Source organism: Uloborus diversus, chromosome 9 (genome assembly GCF_026930045.1).
Source record: "Uloborus diversus isolate 005 chromosome 9, Udiv.v.3.1, whole genome shotgun sequence".
Lineage (NCBI taxonomy): Eukaryota > Metazoa > Arthropoda > Arachnida > Araneae > Uloboridae > Uloborus > Uloborus diversus.
The window spans coordinates 79,142,698-79,166,749 of NC_072739.1; positions in this window are offsets into that span (position 1 = coordinate 79,142,698).

Sequence of the window (24,052 nt, forward strand, 5' to 3'; positions counted from 1 at the left end):
TGTCTCCAAATTTTTAATTTTGTCACTTACAGCCCTTTGCTTCTCACTGCCTCATATGATGCGTCATGTTTGAGCTCTTTTAAATTTGTCGAAACTGCATCAAAAAAGTTTCATTGATTGATATTCAAGCGGTGGCAACACTTGCAAACTATCTTAATTGTTTTCATAAATGCATTGAATATTTATTAATAGACACTCCGAAAAGCTCAATCCATAATATTAGACATAATTAAAATTAATTATTTGTATGCAGAACGTTTTTTTAAGAAATGGCGCATAATGCATTTAAGGTAAATGTTAGTTTCTAACTTGACGTGAAGCACTAAATTGCTTTATTTGCTGCATTTTTCTTCGGAAAACGGCGTTTGACCTTACGGCAGATATACTCAATGCAATATCGGTTTATTTTTTCTCAATTTGTTTCACGCCAACGGAGACAAACCGGGTTACGTTATTATTGGCAATATTCGAGTTTTACAATTTTTAACATTGCCAAACGTTGAGAATCCGACTCAAACTCACAGTTCTATTTATATTTTTTGTCTCATTTTCGATAAAGAATAAGTCCAAAAAAATATGTGGCAAAAGTCATAGCGGCTGTTTTGAAGTGATCCAAATGAAACTGAAGCAATGATGTGGAATTAAGTTGTCATTACCTATCTGTGTTTACAAAGGAGAGAGTGAGAAAGAAAGAAAAAAAAGAGCTTTTTTTAGTATATAATAAGTGTTAAGTAGAATATTGAGCCCGCATTTGCTATTTGCAAGTTCACTGAACATTATTAATCATTAAAATTTGTCTTTAATGTAATTAATTGAAGCACAATATACTTGTGATTTTGCTTATATAAATCCCACTTTGGCGATATTTTTAATCGAACGAATGGCGATATTTTTTTTGGTCATGTGTTAAATTTTTTATCTATTTTCAAGGTGATTTAAACTTATTAAGATAAATTAAGAAAAAAAAATAAAACCATCATAGCCCACAAACCAGATCGTATTTTTGGCGAAATTTCTTTGACATCAAGAAAAAATTCGCCAATGTAGGCCTTTATCACCACGTGTGCTTATAATCACGGCTGCGAAGTCGGATTCGCAGTCTTATCACGTTATAATCACGTAGTTCTTATTATAATACAATTACTTAAAATTATTTGTTGAAGGGGGATGCGTCTGCATGAGAGAATACGCATAAAAATCCAAACATTGTTGTTTCACAGTAACTTTTGTAATTCTTGTCTTTTCTTCCAGGGTTGCAAATACATTGAGCTTTTCTGTCCCACTAATAATTCATTGATAGAAAAGTGGAAGATCAGTTCTGGAGTTAAAAAGGTAAGTATTACTTTTAAAATATTCGCTTAAAAATATTAAAGCTACGCTAAAATGATATTTCATATTCGTTTGTGTGATAATAGGTTAAAAAAAAGAAGAAAAAAACTTGTAGAAAAGAAGTATCGAATTTCCCATTTTATTACTTGAAGGATATGCTTGACAAGCTAACAAATGATTAGAATGATATGCAAATATTTAAAGCAAAATCTTGAGGGAAAAATCTTTATTAATTTTGAACTTTAGGACTGTCATCATTCAACCTTTTCCGCATTTTTAACCTTATGAATATTGCAATGAAATGCGCGTTCAAATAAATGAAAACTTTCAGCTGTTATTTCCTTGTCATTTCAACAGAAAATACAAAAAGTAGTTTCTATTCATTATCTCTTTTTTTTTCCCTTCTTTTCTTTTCAGGTATACGATAGCGAAACAAAAACTTATGTATTTACAGTTGGTGCTAACTCTCCAGAAGTTCAGATGTGCTTACCGGATAATTTAAAAAAGAAATGTAAGAACTTTTCATTCATGTTGTCTCAAAGTTGAAAAATTTCGGGATAAAAAAAAAGCTTTAAATTACGTGGAGAAACGTCACGTACTGAACAAATAATTACATCGACTTTCGTGCGTGAAGATTTTGATATTATAGGGGAATGTGGAACAAAGGGAAATAGTTAAGATAACTTACTTTTTTCAAAATCACCAAGTTGGAAATTTGTTCTGAAAATTACAGTGCATAAAGAAGAAACAATATATTTAACTATAAAACTTGCATTGAAACATTTTTTTTTTGGAGTAAATTTGTACCTCCAAGAAAAAAAAAAGGTGAAACATTTTCCCTTCTTTTTTTCATGAGATAAAATGAAATGTAGAATATTTTTCAATTGAAATACTTTCTATTAGAATAGTGAAAATATTTTTGATCAAATAAATAAGTAAATAAAAGAATGAATGAATAAATTAAAAAGAAATGAAACAATAAACAAATGAAAAGGTAAATAGATAAGGTAAACACATCAGTAATGGCCAGTGATTCAGTAGTGGTCACTTCAATTTTTATACATAAAAAATAGGACTCCAAGTCCCCCAGTGGATTTAAAAGTGCATCAAACGTGCAGGGGCATTAACTCCTCCTGCATGTTTAAATCTATTGGGAGACCCGAAATCCTATTTTTTCAAATATAAACCATGAAGTGGCCACTACTGAAGCACTATAAAGCACTGGCCACTAATGATGCGTTTACCTTATATGAAGAAAAATAAATTAGCTGAATGAATAAGTAAGGGAATTATTAAATGAAGGAATGTAAATGAAATAATTTGCAAATGAAAATGTAAGTGATTTGATAAAAGATTGAATAAGTAAATGTTCACTTTGCCCCATCCACTTCGCCCCTCACGCACTTGACTAACTGTATAAAGCATTTAAAATGCAAATAAGCGTACCATTAAACAAATAAGTATTGCACTGAACATTAGTCGGTCTTAATTAATGTTTAAAATGTTAAAAACGAGAATTTTATCATTTAATTATTACAAAACTAATCTTGAACTCACAACAAAATACTACAATATGAATATAAATTTTTGAAAATTGCTTGTATTATCATTCTTTGCTTTTCAGAGGCATTTTTTTCTGAGTGGAATAGACTACATGTGTTTCTACATAGTTAAAATATTATTAAATAGGTGGTGCTAAAAGCAGAATAAATATTTCACCATTTCACGTTGCCCCACTATTTCACGTTGCCTCACATTCCCCTACTTATCTAGAAAATGATCGTTATTTCCGTAGTCTGTTATAATAATAAATGTATCGATCCATTTAGGAACAAACTGAACCCGTTGAACAAATACAAAACATCGTTGCTACATAATCTTATGTTATATTTAGAGTTTTGTCAGATAGTGTGCATATGAGGACCTTCTTTGTCCTGATGTATACACTAACGTAAAACTTTATTTACAATCTTAACTCATTCAATGAAAGATTGCACTAGCTGTTTTGCTTAAAATCATTTAAAAATTAAATACATAATGAAGGTAGTGAGAAGCAAAGGTATGATAGTGCCAAAATTGAAAATTTAGAGGTAAGCAGTAGAAATGGAAGGTGTAGCTCTGCTCTGTATTGATACACGATATAGCAATAGTAGCCTTGGTAGGTGCTGCTATGCAGCATGATTTAGAAAAAAAAATCAATGAAAGCGTATCTAGGACCGCAACTTTAAACGCGTTTTACTCAAAACTTGAAAATATCGACTTGCATCCCTTTGCTTCTCACTGCCTCAATTATTAGCCAGTTCCCTGTATAAGAGTATGGTAAACACGTAGAACAGCACTTTCAAAAGTGTAAAGACAATCAATATTTTTTGTTAGCGTCTGAGAGCTGAAATTGCAACTATGAAAACTAAATGGAACGTGCAAAAGGAGTTAAAGTACAGTAAAATAGTCCCTCAGAGTAAGCAGAAAAATATTTTAAGTAATTGACATCCCTAATTTGTTACGAACTGACACAGAAGAGTGTTTTACAGAGATGCATAATACCAATATATTTTAGCATTGTGTTATAAGAATCTCGTTAAATATCCACACAGGTTCGTTTTTTTGAGCGCATTAGGAGATCAGAAGGGGATTTTGACTCCACATCCCGCTTTGAAAAAAAATATGGAATATTTTGAAATGAAGCTTTTGATCACCCAAACTGACACTACCAGATCATAGATGTAATACAAACTAGACGCACAACTCCGTAGCAACAGCCCCTAGCCGCCATTGAACGCGCAAAACTTGAAGTAAACAGGCAAAACCGTATAGGATAGGATGCAACGCTGTTTGCATCCTGTCAGGAAAAAGTTGTTTACGCGCAAGAGCATTTCGAACACTTGCCCGTCTACGTGCTGGCCTCGGGTTTCCATGGAACCTGTTTCTCTTTGTGTATCTAGTTAGTATACGGTATAGTCTACATCTATGCAATCGGATTCGGCACCTCATTTCTACCGCCAAATTTGAAAATGATATGAATAAAAGCCTAGAAGCTTCTGAAAGCATAAGAGTTCCAATCTAAGTTAAAACTGTAACGGATTCGGTGCGACTTCCACTTTCTTGTAATGAAAACACAGTTCTTGATAAAAACACAGGAAATTTATTTACACTATGTACAGGAAAGCTCGTCAACAACTGCTAAATTATTCATCAGCAATTAAGCAATTATCACACAACACCGTAAACTCAACGTTTACACACGTATTTACTTCCAAATACGAAAACAACACAGCGAAATGCCTCGCTATAAACAGAGCTAATACACACTCAGCACAAATTCTCAATCGAAACTAACTCTTTATCCAACGTAACCGTTTATATAACACCGAAAAGAGAACTCTCAAAGATTCCAGAAAATGCCACAACGTTCTACAACTACACTTCCATTGATAAAATCAGTGAATGAAATAAGAAAAAAAGAATAGGGGGTTGTATACTTTAGCCATATGAAAAGGGGTTGTATATTCATTACGGGAAACTATTTACAGGTTACGTTACTACAATAATTACTATTTACAGGATTTGTAACATTGCCCCCTTCCTAAGGACTGCACGTCCCGGGCAGTACAATCCCCAGAAAGGGTGCCAAACTTCTATCACCAGTTTACAAATATACACATTAATTAATAACTAACAGATACAGAAAACACAATAATAACAAGAAATATTACTAAACATTAAAAGCAAAAATTATCTACAACTTTTATGTTATCAACCATGGTTGCTTACGTAATACTCATGAACTATGGCCATAGTATGGAGCTAACCGATCATAATGTACAACCCTAGGTTTTGCATTAGGTGATTTTTGGATCCTCACTACGACGTCATTTAGTCGGTTAAGGACTTTGTGGGGTCCATCCCAATGCGACTGCAATTTGGGTGACAGACCTTTCCGTCGGATGGGATTCCATAACCAAACCTTGTCGCCTTCGTTGAATTCTTGTCCAGTAGACCTTGTGTCGTATCGGGTCTTCATCTTCTCCGCCGCGATGTTGATTCGCTCTCGTGCGAAGTTATGAACGTCCTCCAACCGGGCGTGGAGATCCTGGATGTACTCCTCAGGCGATGCAGGCGCATCCGGAGGACGACCGAAGACGAGATCACAAGGTAGCCGAAGCTCTCGTCCGAAGAGCATCTGAGATGGGGCATATCCGGTAGTCTCGTGGACAGCACTGCGGTAGGCCAGCAGGAACAAAGGTAGCTTCTTGTCCCAATCCTGTTGATTTCTGGATACCATAAGCGAGAGATTATTTAGGATTGTGCGGTTAAATCTCTCCACCATGCCGTCCGATTGTGGGTGTAGTGGTGTTGTCCTAGTTTTCTCAATTCCGAAAATTTTACATAGGCCCTTAAACACAGCAGAGATGAAATTCCTCCCTTGATCGGAATGAATCTGCAAAGGGGTTCCATATCTCGAGATCCAATGTTGGACTAGAGTCTCTGCTACGGTGGTAGCCTCTTGATCTGGAATGGGAAATGCTTCCGGCCATTTGGTGAAGTAGTCGATGGAAACAAGAATGTATTTGTTCCCATCAGCAGTTCTTGGTAGAGGACCCAGGATGTCGATCCCAATTCGTTCGAAAGGAGCTCCAACGTTGTACAGATGTAGCTTCCCTCTGCTTCTTTTCTTCGGTCCTTTACGAGCAGCACAGGCGTCACAAGAATGGCACCATTTCTCCACGTCATCCTTCGCCTTGCTCCAGAAGAAGCGCTCCCGAACTTTATTGAGGGTTTTCAACACACCAAACTGTCCTCCAGTCGCACTACTATGTATTTCTTTCAGAACATCTGAAATCCTTGATCGGGGAAGTAGTAACTGCCACCTAGACGTTTTGCCGTCATCAGATTCCCATTTTCGGTACAGTACGCCGTTCCGTAAATGGAGTGAATTCCATAAAGCCCAGTATCTTTTTGTTCCAGAACTAAAGATGGAAACGTCCTGCCAGCTAGGTCGCCGACTGTCACTCTCCATGAACTCCAAAATTAGTTTTATGTCGGGGTCTTCAAGTTGATCTTTTCGAACTTGGTCGTCACTCCATGGATCAGGTTCTGAAGATGTTGGAGTCAGTCACCTGATAGGCAGTAGGGCTAGTCGTTCCATAAAGTTTCTCGATTCGGGAACAATAGTGGCAGTTCTCAGGACAGGGTCTCCTTGATAAAGCGTCAGCATTACCGTGAGATAACCCTTTTCGATGCTTGATCTCCATGTCATATTCCTGGAGCCGCTGTATCCACCTGGCTATCTGGCCTTCTGGATTCCTGAAGTTCAAAAGCCAAGTTAACGAGGCATGATCTGTCCGAAGCAGAAACTTTCGGCCGTAGAGGTAATGATGGAAGTGTTCTACAGCTTTCACTATGGCCAGTAACTCCTTTCTGGTGACGCAGTAATTTCGCTCCGACTTTGATAAGCATTTGCTCCAGTAAGCGATGACATGTTCATTTCCGTCAATTTCTTGGGATAAAACAGCTCCGATGCCCTCGTGATTCGCATCAGTGTCTAGGATGAAGGATTTTTCAGGCTGAGGATAGGCGAGGATAGGCGTTGATGTTAAAGCCTCCTTCAGTCGTAGAAATGCATCTTCGCATTCTTTGGACCATTCAAACTTTTGCTTGCTCTCCGTCAGCTTATGCAAAGGTCGTGCAATGTTGGAAAAACCCTTCACAAACTTCCTGTAGTACGTGCAGAGCCCCAGGAAACTTCGCAGCTGATGGATGTTTTCGGGACGACTCCAACTCTTGACCGCGGATACCTTTTCTGGATCGGTTTGTACACCTTCAGAAGAGATGATGTGACCAAGGTAGTTCACTTCCCGGCGGAACAAATTACATTTGGACGGGCTTAACTTCAGATTGGCTTCCTTAAGCTTTTGCAGCACCTTCCTAAGATTTGCCAGATGTTCTTCGAAACTGCGTCCCACGATGATGATATCGTCTAAATAGACCAGACAGGATTCGTAGGAAAGTCCTCTTAACACTGTCTCCATAAGACGCTCGAACGTAGCTGGTGCACTGCAGAGGCCGAAGGGCATCACTTTAAACTGCCACAGGCCTTGTCCAGTTGTAAACGCTGTCTTCTCTCGGTCCTCAGGGTGTATTTCAACCTGCCAGTAGCCGCTCTTCAAGTCCAGGGTCGAAAACCACTTGTGTCCGGAAAGAGTGTCCAAGGTGTCGTCTATCCGTGGAAGAGGGTAGCTGTCTTTCTTGGTGATTTCATTCAGCCGTCGGTAATCGACACAAAATCTGGTGGAGCCATCTTTCTTCCGGACCAAGACGATGGGAGAGGCCCAAGGACTGGATGAAGGTTCGATTACATCATTCTCCTTCATCTCTTTCAGGAGGGTCTCAACCTCTTCCTTCTTGGCGAACGGTAGTCGTCTTGGATGCTGTTTAATAGGAGGGTGTTCTCCAGTGTAGATCCTATGCTGCGCTAAATTCGTACGGCCAACATCCTCCGATGTAGATGAAAACAGATGCTTGAAGTCATCCACCAATTGTTCCGCAGCAGTTCTTTGATCTTTCGATAAGGGTGCACTCCTAATTAACTTCGATGTCAAGGACTCAGAAGACACAGTCTCGGGGGAATTGATTCTTCTAATGATGCAGTTTACTGGAGTACAAGTTGCCAACACTTCACCTTTTCGGATATTCCTTGGCCTTTTACTCACGTTGGCGACTCTCACAGGAATTACATCCTTAGAAAGGTCCACAAGCGTAGATGCTACCAGCACTCCTTTTAGATTATTGTTTAGGTTAGAGTATTCAACGAGTCCAAATCGAAAACTATTGCTTTCTTCAATGGAGCCAGATATTAATGATTCTGACTTTGAGGGAATCGATAAATCTGTTTGGGCTATTATTTGATGAGCGGATTTTACATCACTTTCTGCGGGGAAAACGGCTATGTCTTCTCTCATCGAGTGCAGCTCATTTGTCTTGAAGTCGAGGTTGAAGTCATACTTCTTTAAAAAGTCCAATCCGAGAATGAAGGGGTCTGTGATAGCAGCAACGAATGCCGTATGATGGTAAGTGGCATTTCCAAACACAATTTCTAAGTTTACTTTACCTTCAATCTCGATCTTGTCACCTGTCACAGTTTGGAGGGTAACACAGGGCGGCGTCCATAGAATGTTGAGTCCAAATTGACGAGCCACATCTGTTCTAATGATTGTAACATTGGCTCCAGTGTCAATAATCAGTTCGCAGGGAAACCCGTTTACGTATGCGTAAACAAACAGTCCATTACTGCCGCCACTCGTCGATGAAATCTGGAAAACTTTAAGATGGGGCTCATTCCAATTTGGCGACCTCCGCCCCGCGAGATTGCCATGGCTTAGTTTTCCTGGACCTGCGAGGGAGAGGTGCTCTTCCCCCTGGTTTCTTGGCGAGCTTCACAGTTTCTTCGTAAGTGACCCTCGCCGCCACATTTCCAGCACTTAAGTGATTGTCCATTTTGGTACTTGGGAGCCGAAGTCCTTTTGAGGATTCCTGCAATTTCTTTTATTTGCTTTTCCAGTTCAGCAAAGCGTGACGAAACCGGATCAGGCTCATCAGTTTTCACGCCGCGGATTGAATGGCGATCCTTGCGGGTTGCTTGCTGGGCGGCCTCCAACTTCATCGCATACACAACAGCAGAACTCAGGTCTTTGACATCCGCCATCCGTAGAGCTTTCTGGATTTCCGGATCTCGAACCCCGTCGATGTAGTAGTTGAGTGCCAGGTTGTCTCGAACATCCGCAGGACAGTCGCAAAAAGCAAGATGAGACAGTCTCTCGATGTCCGCCGCTAGCTCTTGCAGGGTTTCCCCGGTTTTCTGGAAACGGGACTTCAACTGGAGTCGGCTGAAATCTTTCTGGCACTTCTCACCGAAGCGAAGCTCCAACGCAGATGTGAGGGCGGCGAAATCCAGGCGCTGGCCGTCCGGAAGGGTCTGAAGAATGTCCGCTGCGTCACCTCTCAGGGATGCTGCAAGATGGCAGGCCTTGGTAGCAGAGTCCCATCCGTTCGCTTCCGCCACTATCATGAACTGAGTTTTGTAAACCTGCCACGAAGTTTTCCCATCAAATGTGGCAAGTTTAATGGACGGTCGAGCAACCGATGTGGGAGCGCCAAACTGTACAGAGCTGCTTTCCGCGGTCGCCAATCTCCTTTCCAGGTCTTCAAAGATGTCTTCTTTAAGTTGATGAAATTTTCTATCTTCTTCTTCCAGTTTATTTTCTACAGCATTGCATCGGCCTTCAACGGAACTTAATTTTTCTTCAAATTTCTCTTCGATTTTATTTTCCACTGCGATGAATCGGCCTTCAACTGCCTCAAACTTTCCTTCAATAGCATCAACTCGATGCTCTATCTCATTAAATTTATTTTCCATCACAGTCTTTACCGAAGTAAGATCGTTTTTAATTTCCTCTTGGTTAGAAACTAGGTCATTTTTTAGCACCGTTAAATCACTTTTCAATTGGTTTTGATTAGCCGCCATATCATTTTTTAATTGTTCTTGATTAGCTGCCATATCATTTTTTAATTGTTCTTGATTAGCTGTAAAACTTGCAGTCAAGTCACGTTTTAATTGTTCTTGATTAGCCGCCATATCACTCTTCACAGAGGTGATTGCGTCAAGAAGTTGTTTTAATTGTTCATCCATTGCGCGAGTAATCACCATAAAAATAAAGTCCTAATTCAAAAAAAGTCTTTATGAAAAAATGTCCAAAGTCACACTTACTCCAAGAAAGTCCAGAAGAAGCCCCACGTTGGGCGCCAATTGTAACGGATTCGGTGCGACTTCCACTTTCTTGTAATGAAAACACAGTTCTTGATAAAAACACAGGAAATTTATTTACACTATGTACAGGAAAGCTCGTCAACAACTGCTAAATTATTCATCAGCAATTAAGCAATTATCACACAACACCGTAAACTCAACGTTTACACACGTATTTACTTCCAAATACGAAAACAACACAGCGAAATGCCTCGCTATAAACAGAGCTAATACACACTCAGCACAAATTCTCAATCGAAACTAACTCTTTATCCAACGTAACCGTTTATATAACACCGAAAAGAGAGCTCTCAAAGATTCCAGAAAATGCTACAACGTTCTACAACTACACTTCCATTGATAAAATCAGTGAATGAAATAAGAAAAAAAGAATAGGGGGTTGTATACATTAGCCATATGAAAAGGGGTTGTATATTCATTACGGGAAACTATTTACAGGTTACGTTACTACAATAATTACTATTTACAGGATTTGTAACAAAACTTTCGAAAGATGCTTCTTGCACGTTATTCACAAAAAAGGCAGCGAGAAGCAAAGGGTGGCAAGATTAAAAATTAGGAGATAACCAGTACAAATGGTAGGTGAACCCCTCCTCTGTCTTAGAGCAAGAGATAGTAGTAGTAGCCCTGGTAGTTACTGTTATACAGCCTGATTTAGGAAAACTTCTCAATGAAACTAGGGCTTTATCTTTAAACCCGTTTTATTCAAAACAAAACTTTGAAATATCCACTTACATCCCTTTGCTTCTAACTTCCTCAAATATGAAATAGAAAATTTCATTAGCATTATTACACATCGACACTACTCCGCCCAAATACACGAAGCAAAAACAGCATATGCATTTTCTTTCCGTGTAGAGCATATACCGCTTAAGTTGATAAAAGCATGCTTTACTGAAAATTTTCGAAACTTCTGAAGATAAATAAAAATAATTAATAAAATGTATGTGTCTCCGCTTCTTGCACGATTAAACAACTTACAAAAATATAACTGCTTTACTGCATAACATCTTACTAATATTATATATGCGAAAGTTTGTCTGTATGGATGTATGGATGTATGGATGGATGTTTGTTACTCTTTCACGCAAAAACTACTGAACGGATTTTGATGAAACTTTACAATAATATAGCTTATGCATCAGAATAACACATAGGGTAGTTTTCGTCCTGTTATGGGGGCAAAACCCCCTTAGGGGGGCAATAAAACACAATTTTTGTATAAAGTCTCTAATATTGGGATGAAAAAATACTTGCACATATTTACATTATATGTCCATCGAAAGCTCTGATTTTTCTGCTGAAGATGGCACCTGTTCGAAATTTCTAAGTAGAATAAAAAACGAGCTATGAGCTTTTTAGATCCAAGTTCGAAGGCTTTCCTCAACTCAATACAGTATTTAGTGTATCATCTCAACTCCCTGTCGATAGCGACAATTGTTGTATTGTTGACTTTCTTTGCTTTTCGTGATTGTTCAAGGCTTTTCTCAAGTCAAATCTTGAAGTAAGATTTTTGCACAAGATTGGCAAATAATACATGATTTGGCTGATGATTTTCCATTTAAACGGAACTTTAATGTAATTAATGGTTTTTATTATCATTTATGCTGATTGAACACTTACTCATTATCCAAACAACCAGCAGATCGCCAAAATTTATGCAGAAAGATTTCCGTAGCTGATGCATTTGGCAGTTTTTTCAACGTTGCTGTTTTTGAAGCCGAAGACTACGTCATAATGTTTCTCAGCTTTCACCATGTAAACAAAATATCGCCAATCAAAGAATTTTCAAAAGACTTTTTTTACTGTGTTAAATAATCCAGCAACTAAATTAGGCAAATCCATAAACAACACAAAAACTTCCATTAATTTTCCTTTTTGCACAATTTTGAACAATCACCAAATTTTATTACTTATTTTGGTAACATTTCGGATGAAACTGTTTAGCGCCATTTTATGGTGACCAAAAATATCTCAGCATCTGGCGACGATATCCCTGTAACGAAAATTAATATCATATCGTTTTACAAAGTAAGGAAAGAATGGGGGAGCATCATCGAAGGTACCCCGAAACGACTTTCGCAAATTCGGTAAAATCGCACCAAGAGCTACAATGATTGAAATTTCCCGAAGTAACTAAAGCAAGTATAAGGGGATTACGAGCGCAGCTACTTTTTTTTAATCACTTCGTACTTCATTAGCCATATAGAGAAGGTTTTAGACTCCATGTTAACAAAAAAAAGTATCAACAGATTAATCTTTTTAAACATGAGAAGATTAATTTCATGTTTTTTAAATTTGTATATGCTTAAATATAGTGCTTTCGTTTCTAAATCAATACTACTTTATTCTTTATACTTATTGCTATTTTAGTTTTATGGGTAAGGAAGAACCTCGATTTTTAATCACGTCAAAAAGATGTGTTTTAAATTCTTTCACTTAAAACAGAAAACAAAAGCAAGTAACGATTTTTTCTAATAATTATTACTGACCCAGGCAACGCCGGGTATTTTTGCTAGTTAAAGATAATAACACTTCGTGGATAAAAAAAAAAAGCAATCTTTCAAATTATCATTTCTATGTACAATTTCATTACTGTACAGTAAAGCTGGAGTAATTCTTCCGATTACAAAATAACATAATGAAGTTTAAAATGCAAAATCCAATAACTTACAGTGTCAATTGAGAGTAGAAAAGTTAATCAATGAGTCCTTTCAGTTCCTTTGAATTATGGATTTACCCCCAGGAGATGACTCGTTTTAGGACTCATCAATTCATATATTTTACAAACTTTATTTCGCTTGACTCTTTAAATTGCAGAGCATAGACTAAAATTTTAAAATAACACAACGTAAAAACTATACTAAAAAAAGAAAAGGAACAATTTAATTTTTCACATAAATTAACTGTTTATTTTTTTCTTCTTTCATTTCAGCATTGTCTATACACCATCCAATATTGGTATTCCAGATAAGTTTCCCTCCAAAGGCGAATATTTTGATTGACATAAGGTATGGTATTATTATCTTAAAATAATAAATGATCAACTGGTATCCACTAACTAATCTTTTTCTACGGACTGTTTACAGTAAGAAAAACAAATACACCGAAAATAAAATCTAAAGCGTTTTCCAAAAAAATTAAGGTCCATATTAATTTTGTCTTCTTTATCTTTACTAATAATAAAGCTGAAAGTCACTCTGTCTGGATCTCTGTGACGCGCACAGCGGCTAGACCGTTCTGCTGATTTTCATGACATTTAGCACAAAGTTAGTTTGTAGCAATGGGGTGTGCACCTCGAAGCGATTTTTCGAAAATTCAATTTTGTTCTTTTTCTATTCTATTTTTAAGAAAATTTTACCGAGCAAATTATCACAACGTGGAAGAGTAAATTACGAAATTATCATAACGTAGAATGGGAGAGCGAATGAACATAGCCAATTGGCCAGAAATTCGTAATCCATTATTTGTAAATATACAGGCGAACCACGTAACCTTTTAATTTTCAACTACGGGCAAAGCCGTGCGGGTGCCACTAGTTAATGCATAAAAGTAAAGATCAAGATTGAATTTTTTTTTCTAGTCGCCATCATTGATGAGCAGAAGCAGGTTTTTTAATCGCCTCCACTCCCCCCCCCCCTTCAATGTCTTGCAAATCAAAAAAAAATAATGAGAAAAATTTTAAAAATGGCATACTCGCTTTTTTAATTCCTACTAAAATATACAAATTATCAGTTTAAATAAAAGTAATGTCACAAAATAATGGCACTAACATTAATTGTATGATGAAGAGTTAATTATGCGATCAAGGAATTATTTCATATTAAGAGGAATGTTTTCTGGCAACTTAGAATTATTCACTTTCATTCATAATTTCCCTCGTCCATAATAAGAAAAACTTGCCTTAAAGTAATTAAATTCCACTCATCATGTCATACGGCGCGTGATGGGTGAAAATATGCTTTTGGATTGAAAATGCTTGAGTTAGAGGGAACTAATACAGGTGGGGCAAGAAAGCAGCAAGAAGGTTACACAAAAATTTTTAGTCGCCACTTTTTTTTTTACTTAGTCGCTACGTGGCGACCGATAATCTTGATCTTTTAACGGTAGTGGTAGTCAATTAGAGTCATGAAAATAATTAAGCTTTAACTTTACAATGCTGCCAACTGCTTACAGGAAAGGTTTTACATTCTGGGCTGAACCTTGGTATAAGCAATTGTTTATCGCTGACTGAGAAGCATATTCAAATGGAATATCAGCAGCAAGACTAGGGCTTGATCGTGACAATATATGACTTGGGGAGAACATATCAGCGGAGGCACGCTCATGCACATTCATTTGACCATCAGACAATCAGACAAAAATGAACACATCGCTGAACGAAATTAAATTTTGAAAACGTTATACGTATACTGCCGTGGCCAGGTAAAAGGCACTTTTTTTGGCAATTTTGTCTTTGAAAATTTATTTTTGCTTTTCTGACTGGCGTTTACCTTCCCACGGCATTATATATCGAGGCAATAGTTTAAAAAAAAAACTCAGCAATTAGGTAATGACTGGAAAACAAATTTTTCTTTGTTTCCAGTCAAATATTCAACTATTTTTTTTTAAATGTTGACCTAGAAAAATAAACTTGCTGTGATCATAATAATTCTCGGTTTTATCAACTGAGGCAGTGAGAAGCAAAGGGATGTTAGAGCCAAAATTAAAAATTTGGAGATAACCACTACAAATGTAGGTGAACCTCTCCGTTGTTTTCGAGAGAGAGAGAGTACTTGTAGCCCTCATAGGTGCCGCTATACAGCATGATTTAGATTTTTTTTTCCAATGAACACCTACCAAGGACCGCATCTTCAAACGCGTTTTACTCAAAACTTGAAAATGACGACTTATTAACTTACATCTCTTTGCTTCTTACTGCCTCAACTTTTTCATCAAGCAGAGGAGCAGAGTTATCGAATAAGATTTGCAAATTTCGTATTCTCTTCTGACTGGGCGCCCTGGGGATGGGGGACATAAGAGGTAGTCAGGCACTGAGGAAAACCAAACATAAATGCCTTTGATTCATAATCGTTGCTCAAATTAAAACACATGAATCTGATCTAAATTACCACTCAAAGAAAAACCAACAGCCCGGTTACAACATTAAAAGACAACAGTTTCGATTTAGCTCGGGCTCATCTGTCTCGAATAGTCAGAACCGAGCAGGGGGCAGAAGTCTTTTCATTGAAGTTAAGATTACCTTCACATTAGTAGCTAAACTTAATTTAGCGTACCAACGAGAATCCGTGACACACGACTTAGCTCGGAAAATGACTTGACTTGGCGACATATAGCCCATTTGGTCATCAAAGTCGGTGAGAAATTTTCAGTTTGCCATTAACTTGGCGGTATATTGCCAAGTTACTGTGCCGTTGAGGTCGGACCCCTTCATACGACTGGTTATGTCAGCTCGATTACTGAACTTTCTCTCTCATCCAGCGTAAAAGAACTTTGTTCTGGCGCGAAGATCTCTTCCGATCCGTATCCATATCCGTTGAGGTCGGAGAACGGGTGTTGGCGAGTGAAGCAAGCAAAGAGTTATATTCTAGTTATTTTCCACCAAGTGAGTTTTCGAGCGAGCTGCTGTAGGCGGTAATTTAGGCAAAGTATTTCTTTCGTAACATAATTATTACATCAAAGTTTCAAGGTCACTTGTTAAAGTATGTTCGAGAAGAGGAATTCAAAACGTTAAAAGGTAGTGGACCAATAATCGCTGCAGTTACCAATATTTTAAACGAACACATACAACAGACATACATTATGTTGTACAAACATGTGTCATATATTATTTTGGGGTTTAAATGAACACCATGCCTCTTAGTTTATCAAAACAGTAACGTTCCTTGCTAATTGTGGATGACGCTGGAAAAATCGTTCAATTATGTTCTACACATGCCAGGTAGAAGTAAAACCTTGTGATCAAGTTGCCCAAAGCAACATATTGACAGCTGCGGAATGTGGATGAGCGTCATCCTGTTGGAAAGTTTGAATGCGCGCCACAGTTGTCCAGCGTTGCGCCACAGTCATGCTGTAGATAAAGCGGTTTGGCTTTCTCATGAATAGATTTTATGAGCCTAGAACCAGGTTTTGAGGCAATGTTTTCCAGTCCCATTGCCTAAAACAAGCTTTTACGGTATGGTGGGACTCTGGTAAAAACATGTTTGACCTTGGACGATCTCACTTATGCTTGGGAAGACGGAGAACGAATTCTTAATAAGAGTTATCGGCAACGAAAAACCAGCCCTTATTTTTACAAAATAGAATCGCTTAAGATTCAGATTCTCAGATGTCAACTAATAAGACAGACTACGGCAGTGGCGTAGCTAGGGTTTAAACTGTTATTTTATTATTCTTATGTATAACGTGAGATGTTATTTATGTGAAACAGTATTGTCATCATTTGCATTATTTGTTACATCAAATTTTGGCCAAAATCTTTTGTTTGATTTAACGTTATAAAATTTTTTGATCAAGGCATCTTTTTTCTAATTAATAGAGTTACAACAAGTGATGAGCAAAGAAAACGCATTACGCTATCCAGCAATCAAAAGTTAGTACGGATAGAAACATTTTCAGTTTCAGCTCCGCTGAAGATAGAGAGATTTAAAAAGGTAAGTAAATAAGGAAATCCTATTATAAAATTACTAAAATACCATTTCTCTCAATCAAACTTTTTATGCAAGGAATGTCTGAAAGTGGAGCTTTAGTAAAAATAGAAATATGAAAAAAGTGAAAAAATTTTATTAAACGCGATTTTAATGCGTCAGTACTTCTAACTATTACCGTATTGCCCCGCATTATCCGGCATGCCGGGAAATTCGAATTATCCGGCATTTATTTTGCGACAAAACAAAAGTAAATTTCCCCATTCAGTTCCAATCAAAAAGCAAAACACTGTAAGGAAAGAAATAAATAAATCCCGAAAGTAACCTTCTTTCAAAAAAAAAGTGCATTGCATAATGCATATAAAATGTGCTTGTTATTTATGATAGGTCATTATTAATGTATTTAATTAAGTGCCGAAAAAGTAATCAATTCAGAAGTAATCATCGTTACTGCGATTTCTTAATAATTTTTTTAAATAAATTAGTTAATATTTTATTAATATAATTTTAATTAAAGTGCATTGCATAATGCATATAAAATGTGCTTGTTATTTATCATAGGGCATTACTAATGTATTTAACTATGTGCCGAAAAAGTAATCAATTCAGAAGTAATCATCGTTACTGCGATTTCTTAATAATTTTAGGTTTCTTTTAGAGAGGTAAGTTTAATTTTTATTTATTGAATAGCTATGGTAAATTCTTTAGCACTGGTTTAGGGGCAGTAACTGAATGCTTAAATTGTTGCTTACTTAGTTTTAATTTAATTTTTATAAAATTATTCGTTATTAAACAATATTTCTCTTGTTAAAATAACAAATGACATTGTTAGTAAATATTTTTACAAAATTAAACTGTTTATTAGTACTAATAAGATAGAACGTGTATTCATTTTTAAGCTGAACATATATTTTTTATACTATTAACTTGTATTCATTTTTAAGCTGAATATATATTTTTTATACTATTAGTTCTTTTTTTTCCCTAATCTCGATTTTTCCGGCATGCCGGAAAGGACCAGGCAAATGCTATTGAAAATCTGGTGACCCCAAAATTTTGCGGCATGCTGGATAATGCGGGGTAATACGGTAGTAATTATGATGTAGCTTAACATCAGTTATGCACACTGCCGTGCTAAAGCGCAAAAGTGGTACCTGCAACTGAGTTCAAAATGAGAAATTACATTTTAAAGTTGTGTGCCTCCATGTATTTGATTCAGATGAAATTTTTTCAAAATTTGTTTTAAAATATTTTTCATCGATAAATGACTATAAAACATTGTACTTGGGTAAAATATGTGGCACTGAACCACCTGGTGACAATAACTGAACTTTGACAAAAAGTGCAGATACGACTTTTGTGCTTAGCACGGCAGCATACTCATCTGCCGCGGAAAAGAAACCCTGTAAGGAAAAAACATATTCAAAAAAATTGTGCTGATCTGTTCTGCACAGAATTGTTTTAGTCAGAAAGCTTCAGCTTTCACCGTAATAACAATCTATGACACTATGCTGATCTCTTTCCTTAAGTATAACACTATTTAATGGTAAGGCTACAAAAATCTAAATTTCCAAATTTCTGAAAATTGGTTGATACGTAATGGATTTTTTTTTCGACTGAAATTAGCGTCTAAAATCTATCACATTTTTGGTTGCAGACCTGTGTAATTTATTGCCCGACCTCTGCAGGAGTTAGACATTTAATCAAAATTAAAGAGTGAATATATATTTGGAGCATTATAGCTCCGTATTTGCCACCATAATTTAGAGAATTATTATTTAAGTGAATATATATGTACAATATTTTAAACTGTAGAAATTTGATCCGGACAACCAGGAGCTATTAAAAACTTAACTATTTAAATTAACTATTAAATTGTAAAAAATCTTAAATTATGTCTAGAGTTAACTTTATTTAGTTCTAACACGGGTTTTACATAATCTTTGGAAGTAATTAGTAAAACAATTGCTAGTTCACTAACGCAAACTCCAGATTTTCTCAAAGTCCTAGCATTTTTACGTTAGTCTGCTATTAGTCTTTGACAATTAAGATTGAACTTTTTTTTGCATACTATACACTTTACTAGAGAATGTTTCTTAATTTTCATGTTGTTTTTAGTGGACTCACATTGTAGTGGATTTGGAAGAAATAGTATATTTCGCTTGGAGGAACGAAAAACTGAAAAGTATCATTTCTTTATCCTTGAGTGGAATATTCATAATTAGGAAAATCTTCACAGTGAAAAGAGAGATGGTTTTTGCCAAAGAAGGTAATCTCTGCTAAAGTTTTAATTTGTTAAATGAGCACAACCTATCATTAACTATGTCGTCTAATGCATAATGATAAGTTATGAACCTTAACATATGATTAACTACGTCGTCCTATGGACACTGAGGTTATATGATAGCAATATGAAAAGATGCTGTACTCAAGTGTTTCGTGCTGACCTGATTATGACTGTACGGCAGGAATTAACAGACTCTGAATCTAGGTTGACAGTCGGATTTAGAAGCGTGGAATATCTCATTTCGGAATTGGTTGAGGAATTAAGCATTCTGAGATTCTCAGTGTCAAAAGAGTGTCAAAAATACATAATTTCAGCCATAACCTTCCATTATGGACAACGCAGTGGCCGACCATCTGCGCTTTAATGACTGAGATTAGCGATGTGTGCGTAGAATTGTCAGAGTCAATAGAAAAGCTACGCTACATAAAATTACTACTATGTACATCAATGTGGCTTTAATGGGCTTCGGAAACAGCAGAAGATCGACTCGAGTGCAATCAAAGACAACGCGCCATCTTCTGTAACGCTTATTCTGGGATCGTTAACATGTCAGATGGAAGATAAACTACCAGAAAACCGTAACTTGGTCAGTGAAGTCACGATTTCAGTTAATAAGAGCAGAAGCGTAGGATTCGAATGTTGACGCAGAGCCCACGAAGACATGAACAGAAGTTGACAGGAAGGCATTGTACTGTCCACTTCTGGCAACTTGAGCTCCGCTACCCGACCAATTCAACGATTCTATTAGTTGAAATAGGGGTGAGAAAAACCAACAAAGAACTTGCGTATTTATTTGGCAGTGTTATTACCCATTTGGCGAACAATATAATTCAGGTAAGAAGTAGCTAGCGGTACAGGATTTTCTCGCCAATAAAAGGGTTGAAATGGTAGCCCAACCACGCCTAGCAGTGCCTCTCCTTACTTATTGCTCTCCCTTGAAAGAAATGGAATTGTTCAAGGCCATAGCTCAACTTGCCAGAGCTGAACAGTACACACTGCGGCGTTGACTCCAGAAAGATGTGGCGATGTGAAATGTTTTTACATGGCTAGGTCCACTGGTCCATCAGAGCCTATGACCAACTGAAAATGGTTATCTCAGCTAAATTAAGACCTTTTTCAGCCATTTATGGATTTTAACTTCAACTACCCAAACAATGGCGGAATTTTTAGTTGTGGAAATGCGCCCTACCCACCGCACAAACAACCCCAATCGGCTAGAAAAACATTCTGAGCAGTTATAGCAAATGATTTGGCTCTCAAGATCACCCAACATGAATTCCATCCAATCCAATTTATGGGATTTAATCGAGAAATTAGTTCGTACAAAACTCCTGCAACGGCAACACTTTCGCAATCATAAACGTCTATAACAGCAGGAGGTTCAATATCTTCGTAGAAAACTTCTAACGACATGCTGAGTCTTTGCCACGTTGCGTTGTTGCATTTTTCTGAGGAAAAAATGGTCCTACACGATATTAGGAAGTATCGTATGACCTATGTCCTTTCAATGTATAATGATACGTTTTGAATAAGCACATTATTAGCAATGTTGCCTGATTGTATAAGTTCTGTGTATAGGTTGAACACATACATATCTAACGATTAATTTACTGACTTACGGAAATATTTGCCTAACAGGTAAATATTTCTGCGTTAAAACAAGTAACGTTGATTATTAACAGTTGAAATAATAAGCAGGTAAATATTTCTTCAGTAGGTACATTTTTGACTGGTAAATATTTCTGCATTTAAAGATGTGACTTCTGCCAAATTGATTATGACTTTTCTATGCGAAAGTTCCTCACCCTGGCTTAATGTATTTAATCCATCCAGTCATTTTTTGAGACACCCTGCGTACATAGGTTAATTGGTTCAAATTCTTCTGTTTGAAAATACGCTTGGACAAAAAGGTCCTATGATAGTAATATAAAGTATTAATTTCTAAAAAGGATTTTTTAATTTTATTTTATTTACTTATTTTTCTCTACGTTGTTCTTTTTTTTTTTTTTTAACTTTGAAAATTAAGGGAAAATCGATCGAGCGAAATCTTCTATGGACGTAATGTACATGTGTGCTTTTTTTTCTCGTAGAGAGCTTTGAAATTAACTATGATGAATTACCGAAGAAAATGCGTCTTTCGAAAAAGATACCTCAAATGTTTCGATTGATTTCCAGGTAAGTGGAATTCTCTATACCAAAGTTTAAAAAGTGTAAACACTGTAAAAGATTTTGTTTCTTATTTTCATTACGGGGGGGGGGGGGGGTATTGGCTATCATACACTCTTTTGAAAAATTACATGTACTAGAATAAATTGCAAGAATTGCGAAACTTTGCATACTGATGTGATCTGATGAGATGTTACTACAGCACTAATGAACAATGGAGTCTTATGCGACAAGGTGACGAGAGATGGATATTGGGAAGATTCTATCCAAACACACAAAGAATCAAACTAAAACCTACACATATGCCTGTTGCGGGTTTAATATATGTATTCATGCATGTATTTCTGGTATTGATGAACTCTCAAACAATATCAAAGCACACTATTCATAGATGACTTCCAGATTCTGGGCTGATTTCTCGACGTCCAATCAGGCAGTTGCCACTACTGACCCCTCAGCGTAGACAGTGGGTTTTTGGATTGGTGTCGGTTTCACGCAAATTGGTGCATGATTGACTAGTGAAATGGAATCGGCGATGAATTTTGCTTTCCTATCAAAGCTGCTGACTATCTTACTTGTGTGGATACACAGAGGTCAACGGTTCAATCAGGCATTTCTTGTTGAACAATATACCACCGTGAAAATCTGGAAATCGATCTGTTGATACTCGTGCTGCTAGATACTGTAATGATTCGCAGGTACGCAGTTTGCAGGTTGTTGTTCCCTAATTGCTATCAAGTTGATAACTTTCTCAGTTAGCAGCACGATAAGGCCAGTAACATGCAGCAGGAATCTAGCAACAACATCTGCAGTGAGATTTGACTTCCAAGACCCAAAGCACGCCAGCGAAACATGATTTAACTCAAGTGTTTTAAGTTCGCTCATAAAGGGGTGAACTCCACGCTGGGCTGACGCCCAGCGCAGAACCTATCCTAGTGCAAGGTGCAATGCACATCAGACGCAGACCACTGTCGAACTCCAACCGATTCCCACATGGTAAAACCTGAGACTTCTAACAAAAAGGTGGGACTTGATGGTGGAGAAAAGTATCCTAGGCTTTGTTTACTGCAGAATCAACGATAGAAGTATTGGTGACTTAATAGTAGGCTTGCCAGACGTCCGGTTTGACCGGGACAGTCCCGGTTTTCAAACAAAATTCCGTTGTCCCGGCCGGTTTACTTCACGTCCCGGAAAAAAAACAAATTGATTACAAATGACCAAAAAGGTCTAAAAACAGTTAGCTGTGAATGATTATTTAGGATAATTACTATATCATTTGTATCATTGACTTGTAAAATTAATACCGGATTAGCTTGTGAGGGTTTTTACAACAATATTAAAACCAAAAAAGACTCTCAAAAAGTCCTATGAAATGAAAAGTATATGTAATATTGTTAAACTTTCTATTCTTTATTCTAAGTGTTTTTTCCTGACTGAAATAAATTGTAAATATTTACATATCGGAAGTGAAATGTTCAAATTTTATCTGCTTATGTCATTTTTTATTACCCCTGTTTACGGTTCATAATTAGTAACCATTTATTCATAGCATTGAGAATAAACTGCGTTCCAAATACAAAACGCTCCAAAATTCAGCCAGGAGTGTGTACAGATTTGAGTGCTAGTGACGCTGGGGAAGGGGGAGGGGACGTGGCATTCTGGTGTCCCGGTTGAACATTTCAGAAATCTGGCAAGCCTACTTTATAGATTCTGTGCGCCACGCCGTTGGGAACCGACTTAGTTGTAAAAATATCCTGGGCTTATTTTTACAACCTGTGATAAAAGTTAAATTAAATTCGTGTTTCTCGTTAATATATTCAGCTGAGAGCTATATATTTTTTAGTTTGAATGTGTGTGTGCATGAGGTTATCTATTTAGTAATGTGCTTTGTAAAATTTTAAAACTTTTGGAGCTGTTTCTTAAACTCTATTGACAAACTGTCTGATAATTATGTGAAAACAAATGGGGAAAGCGATTATGCCGTTTTTCCTGTGATTCTTTTTAATACCTTTGTCTTTTGTTTCAAGCTTTAAAATTAACAAAAACTTTCGGAAGCATTCATCCGATACTAACTATGATAATTTCATTTGCTCTGCAGAAAATATTATTTTTGAGATAAAAAAAAAATGAGAATCGAAAAATTGAAGTTTAATCAAAATTTATCAATGGCATGCATCGAAAATCGAATAGTTGCCTTGAAGATATTACATTCTGATTTATAAATTCTCGACATCATTATTAGCATGTAATAAATGAATTTTTCAGTAAACTTATAATATTTGATAAAATAATTTCGAGTTAAATTTAAACAAGAATGTCAAGATTTGTAAGCGTTTTTTCGAGGAAAACGGTTCATATCTTAAGTTACGAGTACTTGCAAAAGAAAAGGAAAAAAGAAGCTTTTTTTTTAAGTGGGAGTAAAAAAGAAAAACGAAAGAGTGTTTTGTCAAATGTTTTTATTTGTTTGCGATTCTGATGGGAAGCATTATAACGCAACTTAGCCTGTGCACACATTTTTTTTTACTTTCTTAATTCATTCATGAAGGGCAGTTAACACTACTGAAATTATTTCTTAAAAAAATATTACCTCGAATTTCACAGCATTTTACACCAGTGTCGAGTGACAAATTCACTTTATTTATAAGGTTTTTTTTTTTTTTTTTTTTTTTTTTTTTTTTTTTTTTTTTTTTTTTTTTGAGACTAGGTAAAAGAAAATTCAAAAATGATGCGTCAGGGCAGCAATTTCAATGTTTGCCCCGGTTTAGAAAAATCGTAGATATCTCACTGTTCTATACTTTT